General features: G+C 42.3%; 1 long non-coding RNA gene across 1 annotated transcript in view; it reads right to left on the bottom strand.

The window, feature by feature from the left end:
* Window positions 1-777: 777 nt before the first annotated feature.
* Window positions 778-17,674, bottom strand: part of LOC141103586 (uncharacterized) — a 32,407-nt gene continuing 15,510 nt past the window's right edge. Inside the window, exon 2 of the long non-coding RNA XR_012235338.1 lies at window positions 778-1,053. This is a non-coding gene — a long non-coding RNA (uncharacterized lncRNA). The remainder of the gene's footprint in view (window positions 1,054-17,674) is intronic.

The following is a 17,674-nucleotide window of genomic DNA, read 5'->3' as shown; positions in this document are numbered from 1 at the left end:
GAATTCTCATATGACTCACCCTACAGTACATGTGAGTAATCAACACGTTCCAGAGTTCTGTCTAACTTCTGTATCCTTTTGACCTAACTTTTTTTTTCTTCTGAATTGTCCTGCTTTTAAAGTGTGCCTGTACTCAAAAAATGAAAATGTGATACCTTATTCATTGGGAATACGTATATAGAAAGGTTAAAGTGGTCGTGAAGGCTAACACTAACTATTCTGAAAAACATTGCCTCCTACCTATCCTGCATACTCTGTATAAAAAAGATCTGTATACTATTTTCCAACCTGGTCCAGTCACGTGATTCTGCAGCTCAAGCTCCACTGTGTAGGGGAGAACTAGCCATGACATCACTCATATGCTCCCATGGCCTAGCCATTGTTGGCGCTCCCTCTTCTCCCCTGCAGCAGCCACTCACTGACACAGGGGAACCAGAGCTGCAGGATTAACTGATAAGATGGAAGAGGACTAAAAATAGGTAAGTACACAGATCTATTTTATACAGGGTATGCAGGATGGGTAAGACAACCAAAAACACACACTCTCAGCACTACCCTTGTCTATACACAACCCTTAAAAAAATAGCAACATGGACTATTATCTCAATATACTGTGCTAATCTAACACAATATATTCCCAGAGGTTAGAAGTAATATAAATCTATCAGACACTGGCTGACATCCAAGGCTGGAGCGAGGCTGCCTCCTCAAAATGGGCTGGGAACCCGAGTGCTGAAACAGAAAGAGGGGAGGAAAAGAGAGGCGCCAAGCCACCGCTTGTCTTGCACGGTTTAATGTAGAAGCATAAAATTACAAATAAAATACACTCACAAAACAGTCTTGGGCAATAGGCAGTGTTATGCCAGATTTAATCTTTCCGGGAAAGTCCAAGGAAAGCCAGAGCCAGATTTTGAACAATCCTGCCGATGGACACCACGGAGAGGGAGCTGTCAAGCTCAAAGAGCGACCTGTCAACCCAAGATGCTGGATGGTCAATCGGAACGCACTTCGGAGGCAAGCCACGCCTTCTTTGTCAGTCTCAGATGGTGTCCTCTGGGCAAGAGGAGGGGAAAAAGAGAAACATTTTAAGAATGGTTAATTAAGTCTTTCTTCCCTTTTAATTTTTCCAAAGCAGTGAGCTGAAAAATTGTCCTGAAAATCAGCATTGCACCTCCTGACATATGACTGTGCCGTGGTATTCCTGTAGCCTCGTAGCTGTATTTCTACGGTGTGAGATCATCTCAGGCACTGGTGCCTTTGACTGCTAATCCCAAAAGCTTTAAAGTGAGATCTGGGGATGTTTTCACTGTGTCGCTCATTGCCCTTCTTGCTGCAGAGGAAGCTATAACTATGGATCTGCAGTGCAAGGATCTCCCTGCTCCTATATCATTTATTTTGTGTATCTGTGAATCCTTCACTACTGCTTTCTGATCATTACCTCACCTCTTATAAGATCACCAGTCATCAGCGGCACGGCTCTGACAAAGCCCTAGTTCTCTACTATGATGGCTGCCTCCACATAGAAATACATTATGGTACAAGGAAACAAGTAAATAATGGAGACAAGATCAGGGGAATAAACTGAAGTTCTCTCGTATTCTTTTTTTTTTTTAACAGCTAAAGGTTTATCAAATAATGCACACAGTAAATACAAGATCACATATAAATTTGCACAATCCAAATTCATTACATATTAGTCAGAAGTAAAAGTACACAACAGGTCATAGCAACACTCCCAAAAAGCACTGACAAGAACTAGCGGGGGTACATAGTCATACAATTTCCTTCCCCAAGGACTTGAAGATCACCCATCCACCATAAGAAGAAGCATAGAGCGCCCAATTCCACCTAAAAAAAAATAAAATAAAAGGGGAAAGGGGGGGGGGGGGGCAGAGAGGGATGGATTAGGAGAGAAGATAAATTGGCAGAGAAAAGGAGAAGAACTGGAGCCATTTCCGAACCATACCCTTGTACAACATTTTACCCATCACTAGGCTCAGCTGAACCATGAGCATCAATCCAGGTTGACCATATTTTGTCAAACTTCTTGGGACAGTTTCTACTTTCATAGGTTAATTTGTACAATGGCAAAACTGCGTTTACCGCAGCCACCCAACTATTTAGCATGGGCGAAGTGGGCTGCTTCCATCTAAGAAGAAGCTCCCTTTGTGCATAATAAACGGCAAAGAACAAAAATAACTTCATATATCTAGAGGGTACAACTTACATAATGCCCAGTAACACCATTCGTGGATCAAGCTGTAGAGACCAGTCAAAAAGCTAATTTAAACCGGCAACCACCGACTCACAGTATGAACGGATAGCTAAACATTGCCACACCATGTGAAAAAAGGTTCCAGTAGAGGAGAGACAGTTCTCTCATATTCTAAGAAGCCAACCAGAAGTGGGTAGTGCCATAGAATGTATAGAATTGGAGGGGGTGAAGCAGCGTTCCAACCTTGATAGTATCCCAATAACTCCTGAATCCTCATGAATATAATGTACTGTATATTTAGAAACACACAACATATGTTTGTGCCCTATAAACAGAAAAAAAAAGTAAAAAGGGTATTTAGATTACCTGTATATGTGCAACGAGGCCTAAACAATATTGTCTATATCTCCATATTTCTTTCAGTTCATAAACTGAACCCACAATCTATTAGTGGAACCAGTATATTAATTATTATCACCTTTTGCTGCTGTTCTTGATTTAGAGCGGACATAAAATATTGTATCTGTCATTGCATATGCCTGTGCCAAGTTTATGCATTGCTGAATATGAATCCTGCATTAATTAAGCAAGGGGATTGCTAACAGATGTTAAACAGCCATAACACAGGAAGAGTGGTATTATCATACTAAATAAAGAGGAACTCAGTAAGTGCACCAGTGCTGCTGAAAAGCTGGAGCAAGGTTATTGCACACGTCTGCTAATTATTCAAGAATATGCATTTTACTGTTTGCGTAACCCCACTGCTCACCAGGATTGTGCAATACAATCATGCTCTTTCTCAAAGACACTTTTCATTCCTAATCCCTAAGTTCTGAATAGCATGAATGTTCTGCAAAAAGGTACTTTTTTATGCTACAAAGGTCTTTGTGGTCAGTCAACACTGAGTTTACTGCTAGGGATAAAGACCTGAAATGCACAAACCTTTAGATAGTTCATCGTATTACTGCATACCCATCAATCCTCTACGACTATAGACTGCAGCTGTCTCAGCTCCAATAAGGCCAGCACTGTTGCTAAGTCAAGACACCCGAGACACGTGCTCCTACTAAGTGCAATGGGTTTACACCGGAAGTCAGTGAAGAAATGACCCCCTTACATTGTAAGTTAGTGAAAATGACCCCTTTACATTGATGGTCATTGTAGGTGGGAGGTGAATCCGTCATTGCTCAAGGAACCCCAAGCAAACTCTGGGGGAACCCTAGAGTTCCAAGGAACCTTGGTTTAGAAAGCCTGTCCTAGTTGATGGGGCATGAAAATAAGTTTTGAACTTGTCTCTCAACACCTGTCCCCCCCCCCCCCCCAAACACTTTCTCTTTAGATTCCATCATCTAAGTCAGGGTTTCTTAACCTGGGTTCCAATGAACCCTAGGAATCCTCCAGAGGTTACTATAGGTTCCTTAAGCATTGAGAAATTTTCTTAGATATGTTTTCACTGGCACCATTGATCTTTTTAAGTATTTGTAAGGGGGTACTTCTTCCCAATGACCACAAGCATAAGGAGCATTCTTCCCACTGACCATAACACTAATGTATCATGGGTTGTAGATATAGTACGTTCTACCAGGGGTTCCCTGAAACCATAAAGTTATTTCAAGGGTTCCTCCATGTTAAAAAGGTTGAGAAAGACTTATCTATGCATTTACATAAAGGGAAGTACTATAGTTGTTAACATAGTTTACAGGGACCCAGCTGCTGTACTTGTAGGGCAATTTTTGAGCATCATGAGATGCAACATGCACAATTATCAAATATGTATTCATTTAAAATATACATATTCTGCATTGTTCATGATTTGTGTTAAAGGGGTTGTAAAGGCAGAAGATTTTTTATCGTAAGGCATTCTGTGCATTAAGAAAAAAAAGCGTTCTGTGTGCAGCAGCTGCCCCAGCACCCCCTAATACTTAAACCAAAAAGATTTTAAACCCTGCGCTTGCTCAGTAATTTAGCAGCTCACACAACAAACAGAATATTTTGCTCCAAATAACAAATATATCAAAGTGTAGCGCTATTGTGCCAAGTGACAATATAAACAAAAAATGTTTGTACATATAATGAATAAAGTGAAAATTAGTTTAAAAGTGAAATAGTAAAGTCTTTAGTAATTTCCAAGTGTTCCTCATGTGCAATGATTATTCACAGTTCGTATTTGGAATGGATCAGTCCAATTCACCACGTGAGTAGCCAATATGATGAATAAGTGGTCAAAATACCAATGTGATGATACCACCACCCAAGTAAAGTGCAGGCTTACCAGGAAAATAGGACTCAAAAGAACATACATTCTATGAGTCAGATGAGCTTGTATTGCCACCCAGCAATGGCGGAGGGACCTTTAAAGTCAATGGTGATGGAACTCTAAAGTCATCAGGGCTTCAAAAGAGTCTTCTCCTGATAAGTGATTATCCATCCCGGGAAAGTAGCCCGTGAAAAATAAAAAGGGGCCACATAGCATAATTCCGTAAATAAAAAACATTTATTGATAAAGAGTATAACACTTACATTTGTGCAGTAAAAAAAGCGCTTAGTACAAAATCATGGAGGCAATGGAGTCCTGCCGACGCGTTTCATCTCACTAGACTTAGTCTGGGGTGCTCCTCCACTGCAGCCATACTCCTTAATATAGATACTGTGACCCCCATGATGAGAATCCAGCTCGTACAAGTTCGAATCGTGCACTTCCGGGTTCCTCCAAGATGGCGGACCCGCATGCGTTCCAAGCCTCACTATTGCATTAAGCTATGCGTTCCAGCACCTTAAGAATACTTTTTATATCTCCCTTTATATGCTACCAAATTAGGTCAGATATAGTATTATGCGTGCCCATAAATTAAAAAGATTCAAATAAACTAAAATTAAGTAAACTAAAATTAAGAAGAAAGCTGTCCCTCTCCAATAACAAATAGTTAGGGGCTCGCTGTCCCGCAATCCGCAAGATGGCGTGCGTTCCATATTAGGACCTCGTGACGAAGCTGACGTCACGACGTCAAGGCTAGATTTGGGCTCCAGAAGAGGTGGAACGCATGTCCAAGATCACAACACTGGCGTGCGTTCCACGCCTTGATGTGGTGGTCAAACGCATGTCATGGCATCATGACAAAGCGTGCGTGCCAAAACATCGTTAGGGTCATCAGATGTGACACACTCTTGTGATGCAAGACGGACCAATGGACAGATGTATCGGTCCCCCACATACAGGATTGGCTAAAATTATACGTAATGTGTAAGTGGCCACCCGTATTCCATCCGGCTTTCAAATGGAAAAAGAAAGCATATATGTGATCAAAAATTATATAATCAAAAAATAGTGTATTCTGGATCCTAATGTGCATATAGTCAATACGCAATGAGAAATAAGAATAAAACATTAATCTAATTTATCTAAGAGGCTTATAGATGAATAATGCCATATAGACTTAATTTTATATTTCATGTTATAGCAAAAAATTTATAAAATGTATAAAACATAAGAACATAAAAACCCCCTAATACTTACCTGAGGTCCCTCTCTGTCCAGCGATGTCCACGAGTGTCGTCTAAGAGTCTCCTTCCTGATTGGCTGAGAAACAGGAGTGGCACCATTGGCTCCCACTGTTGTCAATCAAAGTCAGCTAGCCAATCAGGGGAGAGAAGGGGCGGAGCTGGGCCAGGGGTCCTTGTCTGAATGGACACAGGGAGCTGTGACTCAGCTTGAGTGCCCCCATAGCAAGCTGCTTGCTGTGGGGGCACTCAACAGGAGGGAGGGGCCAGGATTACAAAGACGAACCTGAGAAGAGGAGGATTCGGGCTGCTCTGTGCAAATCTACTGCAACAGAGGAGGCAAGTATGACATGTTTGTTATTTTTATAGGAAGAAAAAACGAGACTTTACATTCACTTTAATACACATTGCAAACTGAGAATGTTTCATGGTTAACTCCACTTTCTTGGGAAAAAAAATATAGCAAAGCAAACCAAAAAAAAAAAAAAGAATTATCATTTACAATAGTTAGAGAAGCCATATTATAATTGAATCTTTCTAATTTAATATTCTAATTCAATTTTCCCAGAAATCTTCACTAAGATGCAAGTAAAATTTTATACATCCACTGCAATAGGAATTATGTCTTTGGTGAGATACTCCCTAAGGGTTAAAACAGTATTAAACCCAAAACCAAAAAAATATATATATTGCAGCTTACCAATCAGATATGGTGACTATATTAGTTTTCTTTATTTTTCATCTGGTGATCTGGCCTGTAACACACCACCTGTATTAGAGTGCCTACACTCTGGATGAAGAATCACAGGGGCGCCTTTGGACAGAAGCATTGCCAGTCTGGGGGGTGGGGGGAGTGTTAGATGTACTAGCAGATTTAGATACGCTAACAAATTGAAGCCAAACTCCAGCTAACACTTTATAAGCAGTTACAGCAAACTGTTTTTTTCCCCCTTTGGTATAAAGGTTTAACAGATAAATAAAAGTTGATCATCGTAAGCTACATCTGTAGGACAAATTGTTCTTTTGAAAAACAATAAACTTACTGGTGGATCACCAGGTAAAAATGAAAGAAAAAAAAGGCTAAAAAAAGAAAGGGAATACAGCCATCACATCTAATAATTAGTAAGTTACAATATAATTGTAAGCACCCCTATCAGTGGTAAATGGTTTGTCTCAACCCCTTAACTGTAGCACCTGCAGGACAGCTTGTTTTTTTGAAAAATAACAGACTTACTGGCTGGATCATCTGGTGAGAATAAAAGAAGGAAAGCCTACAAAGAAAACAAATGCAGCCATCACATCTAAGAATTGGTAAGCTGTAATATGATAAATTATTGATTTTGATTTAATACTGCTTTAATTACTTCTAAAGGGGTGTAAACACTGCTACAAAGTTTGTTAAAATCCTTGCAATGTACATAGATTACCCAGACGGTATCGTTTTTTTCCCAAGAAAAGTGGAATTTCTCTTTAACTTCTTCACGCCAGCCTAACGTATATATGTCACCTCTTGGTATGTGGGCCTTAATGCAGAGTGGCCACATATACCTGAATGTAAATAGAATGCCTGAGCCCCTAGCGCTTATGAGGGGCTCCACGGGACAGTACAGAGGGCTGCCTTTCTTTGCCGTTCTCTCCCCCCTCCCCTCTTCTCATTTTAGGTTGCTCCGAGTTGTGGCAGAATGTGGTACACCATAGCAACGGGTCCCGATTGGCTGAATCGGGCAGGATTGAGCCGGGCAGAGGCTATAAAGCTGGCGGCTTTCCCACTCCATTCACTGCCTGAGGAGACCCCCGCTGAAGACGGAGCCCCGTGCTGCTCCCACCCACTCTCCCTTAAAAATATATATGAATTTATGTCATGCCGTTTGTTAGTGGGGTTTGTCATTCAGTTCAGTTCTGGATGGACTAGGTTATAGTATTAAATAAATAAATGATTTATGGTTATGTAACTTTAAGATTAAATATATTGCTGGTTATGGATTATTATTGTTCAGTTTTGGGTTACCCCTTAAAAAATTACGTGGCCATTATAGCCAACATGAAATAAATTGTGTTATGTCTCTTTAATATCTTTGAGTCCTTTGTGCTGTTCCATGTAAATAGAGCTGTGCCGAGAGCCCTGCGCGCTCCCGACACAGTTACCGGCGGCTACTGGAAAGCTCCCGATCTCTACTTGTGATTGGGAGCTTTCCAATCATGTGACCGCTGTGACAGCCAATCACGGGAGTCACATGATCAGAAACCCCGCCCTGCCTCCCAGCATCAGAAACCTCTTAAAGAGTCGGGAGGCACCAGCATTAGGGGTTAAAGTGGTGGTAAACTTAGTTTTTCAACTTGTACCTACAAGTACCATAAGGCTATAATAAGGCTTGCCTGTAGGTACTGTGAATATCTCCTAAACTTGCGCTTTTTATCAGATATTCACACTGCATGCAGCCAGTGATGTCACCACCGCATGCACTCTGAAGGTCTATACAGTATAGGACCTTTAGAGCCTGTGCCGTAGCCGAGTGCTCTCACATGGATGCGGGGGAGTGATGTCACCACAGCCTCGGCCATTCATATAGCCGGGGGCCACGAACCCGGAAGGAAGACCCGGCCCTCACTGTAAAGATAGCGGTGACAGCGTGCCGCTGGAGGGCTGCGTTTTAAGGCAAGATCCATAATGTGCTAGTATGTGATGCATACTAGCACATTATGACAATAAATAAATCTAAAATGGTGGGTTTGGTGGTACCACCAGTCAGTACTATGGACCAGCTCCTGATCCTCTGACCCTGGCTGGGGCTATCTCTATTAATCATGGACAGCTGACAGGTATGAATGAGTGAGCCGAGTTCTTTGGTCCTCTTGTAAGCCTGTGCGCCCTGTTTGTGCAAGGCAAGTGCTGCAGAGTTGGCACTTGTCAAAGGGTTCTTTGACCAAAACAAAGAATAGACCGGTCTGTGAACTCAGGCACTAGGAAATTGTGCCAAATGCAAGTCAAAAGAACCACGTCCTGCTGACTTAAGTCTGCCGTTGAAGTCTAGTCCTTATGTAGACAGGCTTTCTGTTAGGGGTGTTCAGTGAACCCAAAAAGCATGCCAAGCTCTGATGTGCTTTCTCTGAACAAACGGAGCCAAGCACAAATGGAATACTGAGCTTGCTAAGCACCCATGTTCATGCACACCTGAAGCCTTTCTAGACATTTGGCTTGTAGTATACAAGTGAGCTTTCTCTGCTAATAACCTGTAATAAAGCCCAACTCCAGCCCAAACTTTTTTTGAGTTGGAAAGAACAAGGAACGGTTGACCTGTGTCAGTATTGCTTTATCAAACCCCCAAATTTCCGCAACAATCAAAATTTATTGAAGTACAAAACTTTCATGTTCTGAGGCATAAAACTTTTTGTTTAAGAACCACCAAAGACAAAGTAATATACTACAGAAAGAAAAAAAGAAAAAACAATGGGCCTTTAAAGGTGCAAATCTCAGGAATCGACCAAATGTATAAAAACAATTTTTATTGAGTATGAATATTAAAAGAAGGATATAAAAAGAGCATTACTGTTTGAAAACCAGCACAGCCTTTATCAGACACCATATCACATCCATTGATATTTTATAGGTGAATATATATGAAAACTTTCCAATATAAACAAATAAAAAATGATCGTAGTCATAGCATATTGTTCCAGATGTGAATTCTCAATGAGTTTCACTGTAAAGCTTCATCAGGAGTGTTTATTTGTTAAGCTGACGTGCGTACAGGGGGCAACAGTGTGCTGACATGGGAGGAAGTCCCACAAGATGTAATGGGGACATGCATCCAAAGACCCACTACACAAATGTGCTTGTATGGAGGGGTCACATACTGGGGGGGAGACAAGGACATGGGGAGGGAAGTGGTTATACACTTTCCTCCCTGGTATCATAATTTACAGCTGCCAATTCCTTTTTAATCAAAAGTGATTTGAGTGGCTGAACAGTCACTTGGTCACTTGATCACATCTGCGGGTGGCAGAAGGGTCCTCCCCCCCCCCCCCCCGCAGCTGACCAGTGTGACTGGCAGCAACGGTTGCATTACACACAGAGAGGGGAGCTGACATTGTTCCTCCCTCTCTGTGACCCCAAAACCAAAAGCGGCGAGGATTTAATCACTTCCGGTTTTGGCTCTTTATTTATCTTACTGGCCAAGAAAACAGAGAAAATAGTGAAAGAAACTGCGCTAAAAACCAAGTACAAAAATAAAATACAGTGAAAAGCAGCAATCCTCACAAAAACATCAATTGTAAAAAAGCATAAAAAAATAAGAGGTTGCGCTAATGCTAGTGGAACACAATAAATAATTTACAGTGAAGAAAAAATTCATATGGGAATTATAAATAAATCAATGTGCAGAACTTTAGTAGTAAAGAAAAAAAGTCCATAAATTAAAACCTCAATTGAGTGTTATAAAAAGTCCAAAGAAAAAACCATCAATGAAGTGTTGTAAAGCGTCCAAATCACCAACAAAAAATAAATAAATAAATAATAAAAGTAAAAAAAATCCAAGTGGTAAGCAATGAAGATCAGTGATAACGAGGAAGGGTCCACCACCAGGTATTGAAGGGGTTACTCCTTACCAGAAGGCCATGACCCCCCACTACAGAGGATCACAGCAAGCAGAGATCTTTTAAAGCCAGAATGGGGATTAGCAGCGGTGTCCACCAGGGGTCATCTCGTCAGCAGCCACTCCAACAACCCAGGGCATTGATACCATAAAATAAAAAGGGGCTCACATAGTGTAAAACCACTTTACATTTTATTAAAATAGATAAAAAACAGATATACACTTACAAAGTGACGTCAGCGCGTCGTCTGACTCCCCTGGAAGACGTGATGATGTCACGAAACGCGTAGGGCGGAGCCAGACGACGCGCTGACGTCACCCCCAAGCGAGTTGCTTCCCAGTAGGACGGGTTTGTCCGAGCTCCGGTGGCCACGGAGCCGGACTTAAGGCTGTTTATCCATCTGACACTTTGTAAGTGTATATCTGTTTTTTATCTATTTTAATAAAATGTAAAGTGGTTTTACACTATGTGAGCCCCTTTTTATTTTATGGTATCAATGCCCTGGGTTGTTGGAATGGCTGCTGACGAGATGACCCCTGGTGGACACCGCTGCTAATCCCCATTCTGGCTTTAAAAGATCTCTGCTTGCTGTGATCCTCTGTAGTGGGGGGTCATGGCCTTCTGGTAAGGAGTAACCCCTTCAATACCTGGTGGTGGACCCTTCCTCGTTATCACTGATCTTCATTGCTTACCACTTGGATTTTTTTTACTTTTATTTTTATTTTTATTTATTTATTTATTTTTTTTGGCCAAGAAAACAACTGGTCAAACTGAACTGTGTCTGCTGCACTGAAGGCCAGATCTCTCAGTAAAGAGTACCTGTCATTGCCTATTCTTATCACAAGGGATGTTTAAATTCCTTGTGATAACAATAAAAGTGATAAATGAATAATATATATATATATATATATATATATATATATATATATATATATATATATATATATTTAAACCCATCCCTGCCCCCCCCCCCAATATGTAGGTCGCGCATGCATATGTAAACAGTGTTTGCACCACACATGCGTGGTATCATCCCAAACGTTATAACGAGAGCAATAATTCTAGTGCCAGACCTCCAAACTGTTAACCTGTAAAGGCATTTAAATCGTTGTCTATGAAGATTTTTAGTTTAGTTTGGTGCTGTTCCACGGGCGTATGCAATTTTAAAGTGTGACATGTTAGGTATCAATTTACTCAGCGTAACATCATGTTTTATATTTTCTCAAAAAATTTGGAATTATATAGTGTTTGTGTGCAATAAAAATCATTTTATTTCCCAAAAGATTGCATTTGAAAAACCACTGTGCAAATACTGCATGACATAAAAATTGTAACACCTGCTATTTTATTCTCTAGGGCCTATGCTAAAAAAATATAGGAGTTCTAAGTAATTTTCTAGCAAAAAAATGTAGATTTTTACATATATATGAGCAGTGTCAGAAATGGCCGGTATTGAGGTGGTCGTTACCATGTTGATGAGGGAGAAAAGAGGAGCCAAGAAAGCCAAAATAAAGGCAAGAATTAACTTCAACTTGACTGCGTGCAAGTCTGTGTTTTTCTGGCAAGGGGATCCACAGGCGTTGAGTGCATCCCCGTGTCTGCAGTCCATAGAAGTCTACTGGGACATGCAGATGAATGGACAAAGCCGCTATTATTATTATTATTTAAGGTACTTATATAGCGCCATCAATTTATGCAGTGCTTTACATATACATTGTACTTTCACATCGGTCCCTACCCATACCTCCCAACATTTTGAGATGGGAATGAGGGACACCTACTAGCAAATGTATGTAGGCATAGGACACATCCCCTGCCACACCCCCTTAAAGGCGAATTAACCAAACAAAAAAAAAAGGTTAATTAAATCCACAAGGCTTTTTTTTACCACTACCATTCCTTTATATTGGCTTTTGAAATGTACAAATGCAGCAATTTAGAAATTGGATGAAAGATTTAGCGCTGGGGAACACTTTTTGAAAGAAAAAAAGGGATTTTTATATACAACTATATAGATCAGACCAAAATGAGGGACAAATGAGGGGGGAAGAGGGACAGAGGGACATTGCTCCAAATCAGGGACAGTCCCTCAAAATCAGGGACAGTTGGGAGCTATGCCTACCCTCAAGGAGCTTACAATCTAAGGTCCCTAACTAACATTCATATACTAGGGCCAATTTGGACAGAACCCAATTAACCTACCAGCTTTGATTTAGAGTGTGGGAGGAAACTGGAGTATCCAGAGGAAACCCACGCAGGCACAGGGAGAACATGCAAACTCCAGGCAGGTAGTGTCTTGGGATTCGAACCAGCGATTTGTGGTTGGGATTCGAACCAGCAACCCTTTTTACTGCTAGGCAAGAGTGCTACCCACTACACCACTGTGCCGCCCCGCTATGTCCCAATATAACATGTGGCTGTGTGCAGGTGTGGGTCACTGAACTCACCCTGTGTGCATGCACACACCCGCATGTCATACTTGGATATAGCAGCTTTGTAAGTTCAGCCGCATGTCCCAGTAGACTTCTATGGACTACCAACATGGAACTGCAGGCACCACCTGTGCATTCTCTTGTAAGAAGAGCATGGACCTACATGAACACGTAGTCAAGCTCTCCATGTTGGTGGACCCTTAATTGCTGTAGAGATAAAAGGATGTTTTATATATAGGACTGTATGTTACATGTACGTCTTTCACAAAAGAGAACTTTTTAATTCTAGGTTTAGTGGTCCTTTACCTACTGACCCCGTTTAATGATTTAGTGATCTGGTAAGATGACGGGGACAGCGATGCAGATCAATAGCAATAGAAAAGGGAACTGTGTAATATGCCCGGTGGCAGCCTTCCCATCATCCGGTATGATTAATGGGCACAGGCAGCTCATGCTTTGATTCATCTCTTTTATTTTGCTTGTCTCCTGTGTCACATTTGTACAATAGGATGCAGTAAATCTCGCCAGCCATCTAAGAGGGTAATGGTGTGAGACAGCATTTCACCTCATAAGATAACATACTCCTTGGGGCCTTATTCACAAAGCAGTGAACTTTCATCCTGCTGAACAGCTAGTAATGGGCTGCTTTCATTACATGACTTTGGGCAAGGGTGACATTTAGCCTTGGCCTTAAACCATTCATTTTCATCTCATAGGGAGCCAAAGCTCAACAGTTATGGCTATAAGAAGATTACAATGGCTCATGAACCAGTCAAGCCTGCAAACTTTACACATGAAAGGAGAGATGGAGGGAATATGAGGACAGTGTTGATCTTATTGCTCAATTACTTTATGCATTGCACAATGCTCAGAAAAAATAGCTGTCAGTCACAATTAAAGGGGGGCTATCACTTATTTGTTGTGGCATATTAAAGTGGTTCCAAAGCCTCAAGGTTTTCTAGCTTAATGCATTCTATGCATTAGGGTAAAAAAACCTTCTCTGCTACAGGATCACCCCAGCCCTGCCTTATTCTTACATTAACGCGATCTGATCCATCCATGTGCATGAGAGCCAGGGCTGCTGTTAGAAACCATGGGGCTCCATACAGCCAACCTAACAGGGCCCTTCCTCCAAATTAACACAATTTACTATGCTTCTGTTATGAACAAACACAGTGAGTGATCATTACCAATCATTCATTGTGTTCATTCAGGAAAGGAAGTGTCTGGTAAATATGACATATTTACTGGACCTTTCCCCCTCTCTCTATCCTGAAAGATCCTATAGTGTGCTTACAGCTGCCGGCGGAAAGGAGAGGAGTGCAGCGCACCCCCTAAGGAACTGCAAGTAGAAAGGGATTCCCCACTCTGCACAGCCAGGCACAGCGCATTTTCACAGCACACTTGAGGCAAGGAACAGTCCAGTGCTTTGTTTTGTATTTTAACTAGGGGTTTAACTTGGATAGGGAGAAGGGTAATATGGGATGCCCACTTGACTTTAGTAGAACTTTCAGGGACAACTTCTTCTGTACAGCTATTTACACTCCTCAGTTTCCTCCAGCACAACCCTTGCTTGAAGCGCTACAACACCCAGGACCAGATGGCACTTTTGGATTGGTAGCAAATTTCCTTTACAGGCAGGGATCGTGTGCCCCTTGTTTGTGTAGCAAAGTCCTAGTGCCCAGCTGTCCTTCTGTGGGAGCCTTTCACTCCACTGAGATGCGATGCACAGCTTATCCCTCCTGACAGGCAAACTTTGAGGCAAACTTTGGAAACTGTTATCAGATCGGTGCACTCACGCACCTTGCAAATGTGAGTACCCTAATGTGGGGAGCTTTTATTTTAATAAACATTTATAAATGATATCCAGTTTTTCTTTTCCTTTATTCCTAACTGTGGAGTTGCTGCTGAAAACTGTGTATCTGGATTCCATCACTGAGCCGTGGGATGGCTCATAACCGTGTTTAGACTCAGTCTCACAGCTGAGTCGCACGCTCTGAGGTGAGCGCCTGTCCCTGGGGGGTCACTGGATGGCACTTGAGCATGGAATTCTGAGCACTAAGCACTAAGATTAATGCAGGCACGTTGGATTTTTTATGAACTGTTTTTATGGACTTTATGTGCATTTCTTTCATAAATTGGACTTTAATTACCACGTATCACATCTTGGATTTGATATTCACACTCATTGTGTGGCACTTGGCACTTTGTTGTATTTTTGCACTTATCACTGCGATATATTTATATATTTTTTACACTGTAAATTTCAGATTATATAAATAATTTTTCATTCATTATATATACAGTTAGTAGTTTAGTCATCGCTACTCTCATTCTAATGGTATACATTTAGTATATTATTTACACATTGCACCTTAAAATCACTTGTTTTTTTATATATATCCTTTTTGCCTTGCTGTGGCTGGATAAGCCGCTTATGCGGTATTTTCAGTATATCTCATATGCATTAATAATCTCCAGATGGATATTTTCACCTTAGCGCAGCGTATCTTTTGTATACTTCTGTGGATACTGATTCCAAACACAACGTCTTCAAGCACTGCTAGCCCCCCTGGCTGCAGCTGCCTCTTTCTCCAGCCCTCTTGGCTAAACACAGTGCCCCAGATTGACTCTGCATCCATCTTAGACTGCTCTCACCCAGTCCTCTCAGGCTGCCTCTCAGTCCTACCTGACTGTAACACACACCAGCCCACCTGGCTGTCTTCCTCTCTGGAGATTTGCCTGGCAGTGTTCTCGTCCTGCTGTCCTTCTCTTGCTCCCATGCCGCTGGTCAGGACACTCCTGTGTGTTGTGAAGAGGGTCCCTTCTGCACCCGATCTCCCAGACCTAAGGTCACCCCCCAGATTAGGGGGTTACCCTCAAGGGCCACCGACAGCCTCCTAACACTCCATCTCAATCTTCCACCCGAACTCCACTGCCCCAGCTGGGCTGACCCTGAGTATTTAAGGGGGCCTTTCCCCTGCCAACCCATCTATTGTAGATGTGGTGAGGGCCCTCAGAATACTCCAAGCAGCTCCTCCTCACCTCCACTCCCATTCTTCTAGAATCTTCTCCAAGTTTCTAGAAGAAGGGTGAGGTATCAGAGTTGCTGTCTGTGAGTCATCTAGCCCTCCCTGAGTCTCTGCCCAGACACAGGTAAAAAAAAAGAAGCACAGCCAAGCCTGAACAATTTACATACACTAACAGCAAAAAATTTAGCACTCTAGCACACCGGTGATACAGGAGGGAAACCGGAAGCACTGCGGGGGTGGGGGGGAGCACACAGGGGGCTGGGTAACAGGGGGAAAGGTATTGTGCACAGCGAGGGTGATCGGTGCGGCGGGGATGCTATTATTGGAACCGATCCCCTGTATCGCTCTCTTGCAGCAACTGAAAGCTGGTGGCAGGGAGAGAAGAAGCCAGCTTTTAGCTGCTGCAGAAGAGAGCCATATAGTGGATGGGTTCCAGTAACTGCCCCCCCCCCCCCTCCGTTCACCCTCCCTACCCCCATCCGATTCACCCTACTGCCAGGGCCCCCCTGCCTGCCTGGGCCCCGTACAGGAGGACCAGTGGTACTTCCATATCCATGCCCCTGACGAGAGCAGCGACTCTTGCCGCCATCTCCCTCCTCATTGTGCAGATTAATAACAGGAGCCATTGGCTTCCGCTGCTGTCAATCAAATGCTGTGCTGAGGAAGCGAGGAGCTGGGCCGAGTTGCCTGGTCTGTGTCAATAGACACAGACAGAGTGGCTTAGAAGCAAGCCCACACGGGTGACCCCATGGAAAGCAGTTTTTCATGGGGGCACTTACTGAAGACTGAGAGCGCTGACTGGAGTGTTCTGGCGGGGGGTCAGAACACAATAACACAGCAGGGGAGATTGCTGTACTAACATCAGATTGTTAGTACAGCGGCTCCGACCTAAGCTGTCAGGTTTTTTTTTCCATGCTAGTGGTGAGTGCAAGGCTTAAAGACAGCTTTATACATGCAAAGTGTGAACGTTCAAAGTACTTTCAGTAAAATTTGAAAATTACCCAGTTTTTTTTTTTTTTTTGGACAGTGATTATTGAATAACTCTGTGAATGTTTTTACTTTTTATTTTTAGCTGTTTGCTGACAAATTTTCAGGCATTCTGTATTTTCCTTATGCTGCTAAAAAAAAATATATGTTTGCAGTGTATCCTAGGCAAATTCAAGTGTAGTCCCCTGCTGCAGACTTCCCATTGTTTAAGAAAGAAAATAACAATTATTCTATTATCTCATTGTTGAAGCAAGATGTAACAGCCATGCTTTTGTGTATTATTTGTATTTTATGTCAAAAGTATTTGTGGTGCAAAATAACGTCTTGTATAATATTAAACAGCATTGTAAAAATTACAAGTTTTAAAAAGTTAAAGCTATTTTTTTTTTTTTTTTTTAAATAACAAACATGTTATACTTACCTCCACTGTGCAGCTTGTTTTGCACAGAGTGGCCCTGAACCTGGTCTTCTGGGGTTCCTCGGTGGCTGTCTCAGCTCCCCCCCGAAAGGACTGAACACTTTCATGCGAGCTCCCTCGCATGGTGTTGAGTGCTTGCGGGCGCGCTCCCGTGATACAGCCATAGCCGCTCACTGTATCACTTGGCCCCACCCCCCTGGCGCGCCGCGTCATTGGATGTGATTTACAGCAACGTGAGCCAATGGCTGCGCTGCTTTCACTCCATCCACTCTAGCCAATCAATTGCCAGGCTGAGCGGCAAAGAGGATGTCAGGAGCAAGCGCAGGACTTTCGAGGGGTCAGGTAAGTAAAACGGGGGGGCTGGGGGGGGGGGCGGTATTGTCGGATGTTTTGTCACCTTAATGCATACAATGCATTAAGGTGAAAAAACTTTTACCTTTACAACTCCTTTAAGCTTCAAATACTAAATATATTATCCAGGACTAGTATTAAAGAGTAA

This window comes from Aquarana catesbeiana, linkage group LG07, assembly GCF_042186555.1.
Source record: "Aquarana catesbeiana isolate 2022-GZ linkage group LG07, ASM4218655v1, whole genome shotgun sequence".
NCBI lineage: Eukaryota > Metazoa > Chordata > Amphibia > Anura > Ranidae > Aquarana > Aquarana catesbeiana.
The sequence above is the reverse complement of the archived record's forward strand: the minus strand, read 5'-3'. Positions and strand labels throughout refer to the sequence as shown.